This window comes from Apodemus sylvaticus, chromosome 1, assembly GCF_947179515.1.
Source record: "Apodemus sylvaticus chromosome 1, mApoSyl1.1, whole genome shotgun sequence".
Taxonomy (NCBI): Eukaryota; Metazoa; Chordata; class Mammalia; order Rodentia; family Muridae; genus Apodemus; species Apodemus sylvaticus.
The window spans coordinates 209,280,942-209,286,328 of NC_067472.1; the positions used below are offsets into that span (position 1 = coordinate 209,280,942).

Sequence of the window (5,387 nt, forward strand, 5' to 3'; positions counted from 1 at the left end):
CCCTACTTCTATAAGGGTGCTCCCCCACCTGCCTACCCACTCCAGCCTCACAGCCCTAGCATTCCTCTACCCTGGTCTTTGCAGGACCGAGGGCCTCCCCTCCCATTGATGCCAGATAAGGCCCCTTCAGCTCCTTCAGCCATTCCCCTAACTCCTCCATTGGGCTCCCTGCGCTCAGTCCGATGTTTAGCTGTGAGCATCTGCCTCTGTATAGGTCAGGATCTGGCAGAGGCTCTCAGGAGACAGCTGTATCACGCTCCTGTCAGCAAGTACTTCTTGGCATTCACAGTGGTGTCTGGATTGGGTGTCTGCACGTGGGATGGATCCCCAGAGCTGGCTAAGTGCTTAAAACACAGGATTGATTCTCAGCGCCTACCTGGAGTATCACCTCCAACCCAAGCACCAGGACGTGCCATGCACAGACCCACACAAAGGCCAAAGATAAAAATAAATAAAAAGTAGTTTAAATGATGATTTATTATTAATATCTTGCTTGCAGCTCAGTTTTGCAAACTTGGTGCAGATAACTCTGCTCTAGACTACCAAGAGTCAGAGTTTTTATAAATGATTTATTTGCACTGAGTTTCATAATGTGAATCCCTAGGCAACACAGAATCATAGTATTCTTTCATTCCATTGGTGTAGTAAAACACTGACCAACAGCAACATGTGGAGGGAAGGGTTATATTTGGCTTATAGGTCCATCAGAGGAACCTGAAGCAGGAAATGAAGTAGAGATCTTGGAGGAATTATGCTTTCTGGCTTGATCCCTAGGGCTTGCTCACACTGGTTTTTCCATTTAATCCAGTGCTACTTCCCCAAGCTTGGCACCACCCTGTGTGGGTGGGGCCTGTCTCAGCCCCTATCACTAATCAGGAGATGGGTGGGGCCTGTCTCAGCCCCTATCACTAATCAGGAGATGGGTGGGGCCTGTCTCAGCCCTTATCACTAACCAGGAGATGGGTGGGGCCTGTCTCAGCCCCTATCACTATTCAGGAGATGGGTGGGGCCTGTCTCATCCCCTATCACTAACCAGGAGATGGGTGGGGCCTGTCTCAGCCCCTATCACTAATCAGGAGATGGGTGGGGCCTGTCTCAGCCCCTATCACTAATCAGGAGATGGGTGGGGCCTGTCTCAGCCCCTATCACTAATCAGGAGATGGGTGGGGCCTGTCTCAGCCCCTATCACTAATCAGGAGATGGGTGGAGCCTGTCTCAACCCCTATCACTAATCAGGAGATGGGTGGGGCCTGTCTCAGCCCCTATCACTAATCAGGAGATGGGTGGAGCCTGTCTCAACCCCTATCACTAATCAGGAGATGGGTGGGGCCTGTCTCAACCCCTATCACTAATCAGGAGATGGGTGGAGCCTGTCTCAACCCCTATCACTAATCAGGAGATGGGTGGAGCCTGTCTCAACCCCTATCACTAATCAGGAGATGGGTGGGGCCTGTCTCAGCCCCTATCACTAATCAGGAGATGGGTGGAGCCTGTCTCAACCCCTATCACTAATCAGGAGATGGGTGGAGCCTGTCTCAACCCCTATCACTAATCAGGAGATGGGTGGAGCCTGTCTCAACCCCTATCACTAATCAGGAGATGGGTGGAGCCTGTCTCAACCCCTATCACTAATCAGGAGATGGGTGGGGCCTGTCTCAGCCCCTATCACTAATCAGGAGAAAGCCACCACAGATTGGTCTACTGGACAATCTGATGGAGGCATCTTCTTCATTGAGATTTCTTAGTCCCAAGTCACTCAAACTTTTATCCAGATGACAAAAAAGAAAAGTGCAGATAGATTTTATTTTCAAGCAAGTCACTAACACTCAGCGTTCTTAAAAGATTCATAGCTTTTCAGCTTATAGCCAGGCAGTGGTGATACAAACCTCTAATCACAGCAATGGGGCGGCAGAAGGCAGTGGATCTTTGAATTCAAGGCCGACCTGCTGTACAGAGGAAGTTCTAAGACAAGTCAGGACAAGTCAACCATTATCTCGGTGGGGGGGATGGGGGATCTGGGGGGTTGGGATTGGGGGGATCAATCATAGTCTTCTGACCAGGGGAGGAGACCCGGTTCTCCTCCTTATCGACTTTGTCAAAGGTTTCACGTTGAGCCTTGGTAAAGAGATTCTTTCAGCCAGAAATGCCGATCACTGCAGAATCCCTGTTGGAGCCAGAAAACGAGCAAAACTTGCCCTTGCACAGCCGAGCCTGTCCCTCTGTCATCAGTGCAGTTGGTATTTTCTCCCAAGACTGAAGTGAGTCCTCCTACAACTTTCTGCCTCACACTAACTGATGGAAGCCTGGTATGTCTGGCTCCTGAGAGGCTCTGCCAGAGCCTGGCAAAGGCAGAAGTTCGCACGCAGCCAACCATTGGACTGAGGTTGGTGGTCCCCGATGGACGAGTTGGAGAAGGGACTGAAGGAGATGAGGGGGGTTGCAGCCCCACGGAGGGAGCAAGTGTCAATAGGCCAGACCCCCCACCCCCGGGTTCCCGGGGACTGGACCACCAAGTTAAGAGCACCCATGGATGGACCCTTGGCTCTGGCCGCATACGTGGCAGAGGATGGCCTTGTTGCATATCACTGGGAGGTGAGGCCCTTGGGTCTGAGGGGGTTCCATGCCCCACTGTAGGGGAATGGCAGGGCAGTTGGAAGGGGGTGGGTAGGTGGGGGGCACCCTCATAGAGGCAGGGGGAGGGGGATAGGTTAGGGGGTTTCTAAAGGGGAGACCTGGAAAGGGGAAAACTTTAGAAATGTAAATAAAGAGAATATCCAATAAAAAAGAACTTTGAACACAAAAGGAAGAGGACTTGTGATGATATATAATGTACACGAGAGTGTCAAAAAAGATGGATGGAAGTCCTGGCCTTGAAACTTTCATTGACAAACCGAGGAAGTTCCTTCTCATACCTGAGCCTCTGTCCTCTGCTTCCCGATATTGGAACAATAGCACCCGTGCGCTAGGACAGCACATTACAGAATCGCCACGGCAGGTTTTCCTGCGTCCTTCAATTACTTCTCCAACTATGGTTGGAGAATTCCAACAATAATAGAACTATTACACAATATATGATTAGACAAATCTCTAGGAGGACAACAGATGCATTCTTTTTTTCCTTGTGGGTTATTTATAATACATTTCCAGTGAAACACATATAGTCTACCACCCACAAACACATCACAATTTTATTTATTTTTTTGGTGACATATTAACTACCCAGCCCCGTTACTCTTGTTCCTTACACATCAGCAACATATCCTCACTTTCTACAATTGTTTTTATTAGTGTTATATAAATGTGTATAGATCTATGGTGTTGATCTTTGTCACTCAGCACGGAGCCACAGGAATCCATCTACAATGCTGCATGTGTAAATAGTTTCTTGCTGCATGTTTGGTTTAATTTATTTTCTGGAAATCAAGTTCAATATTAAAAAGAAAAAGCACCCATTATTGGAAGCCATTTTTATTAATTCATTACATTTTAACTTATGATTTGATTGCAATGCTGTAGTGAGAGGAGCTGTGAGTGCTGGGGAAGATAATGATGACTTCATTGAGAACCTTAAAGAAGCTCAGTACACCCGAACTGAAAGAGTAGAGCAAGCCTTCAGAGCTGCGGACCGCGGAGATTACTATCGCGAAGGCTACAGAGACAATGCTTACAGAGACTTAGCCAGGAAGCGCGGGAACACACACTTGTCAGCACCTTGCATTTAATCTGAAGCTACGGAAGCTTTGAGACTTCAACCAGGATTATCTTTCCTTAACCTGGGAAGTGGAACCGGATATTTAAGTACAATAGTGGCCTTAATTTTAGGTCCTTTTGGAATAAATCGTGGGACTGAACTTCATTCAGACATGGCGGAATATGCCAAGGAAAAACTGGAGAGTCTAATCAAAAATAGTGAGAGCTTTGATAAATTTGAATTCTGTGACGCCGCATTTGTGCTTTCAGATAGTTCCTGACAGTCATCAGTGTGATCGAATTTACTGTGGAGCTGGAGTCTAGAAAGACCTTGAAAACCACTGAAACTCTTACTTCATCAAAGATGGGGGCATATTGGTCATGCCTGTAGAGGATCAGTTGACACAGATTATGTGGCTTGGACAAAACACTTGGGAAAGTAAAAATATCCTTGCGGTTTCCTATGCACCGCTAGTCCAACCTAGCAGGAATGATAATGGCACACCTGACTCTGTGCCACCCGCCCCCCCCCCCCATGTGCTGTCAGGAATCCCCAAGACTTGGCTCGTATTTACTTTTGACATACTCTTAGAAACTTCATAAATGATGAAATGCAGGCCAAGGGGATGCTACAAAGGGCTCCACCCAAGAGGAAAAGAAAGAGAGTTAAACAGAGAATTAATATTTACGTATTTGTGGGTAATCAGCTTATCCCCCAGCCTCTGGACAGTGAACAGTGAGACAGCAAAGAGGAGGAGAAAGACCACCTTGAAGCCGTGAAGCATGAGGAGCCACCGCAGAACTTACTGAGGGAAAAGATACTGAAGCTGTCACTCCCGAAGTCTTTAAAGGCTTGTCATATTTTTAAGAAAAATAACTTAACACAAGGAAGAATGCCTACTGATAAACCCCCTTACTGATGCAGGGTATTTCCTATCCATTCACACTGAGGTAGTGAGAGGCAGTGATTGGAGGGGAGAGAGGAGGCGGAGCTAAGAGAAGCAGGGGCGGAGAGAGAGGCAGTGAGAGGCCAGTGATTGAAGGGGAGAGAGGGGGAGGAGCTAAGAGAAGGAGGGGCGGAGAGAGGCAGTGAGAGGCAGTGATTGAAGGGGAGAGAGGAGGCGGAGCTAAGAGAAGGAGGGGCGGAGAGAGAGGCAGTGAGAGGCCAGTGATTGAAGGGGAGAGAAGGGGGAGGAGCTAAGAGAAGGAGGGACGGAGAGAGGCAGTGAGAGGCAGTGATTGAAGGGGAGAGAGGAGGCGGAGCTAAGAGAAGGAGGGGCGGAGAGAGAGGCAGTGAGAGGCCAGTGATTGAAGGGGAGAGAGGGGGAGGAGCTAAGAGAAGGAGGGACGGAGAGAGGCAGTGAGAGGCCAGTGATTGAAGGGGAGAGAGGGGGAGGAGCTAAGAGAAGGAGGGGCGGAGAGAGAGAGAGAGAGAGAGAGAGAGAGAGAGAGAGAGAGAGAGGCAGTGAGAGGCCAGTGATTGGAGGGGAGAGAGGGGGAGGAGCTAAGAGAAGGAGGGGTGGAGAGAGAGAGAGACAGAGAGAGAGAGAGAGAGAGAGAGGAGAGAGAGGCAGTGAGAGGCCAGTGGGCCAGTGATTGGAGGGGAGAGAGGTGGAGGAGCTAAGAGAAGGAGGGGTGGAGAGAGAGAGAGAGACAGAGAAAGAGAGAGAGAGAGAGAGAGAGAGAGAGAGAGAGAG

At 49.0% G+C, this 5,387-nt stretch overlaps 1 pseudogene; it reads left to right on the top strand.

The window, feature by feature from the left end:
- The first annotated feature begins 2,397 nt into the window (after positions 1-2,397).
- On the top strand, positions 2,398-4,610 carry LOC127674098 (protein-L-isoaspartate O-methyltransferase domain-containing protein 1-like; annotated as a pseudogene).
- The last annotated feature ends 777 nt before the right edge of the window (positions 4,611-5,387 follow it).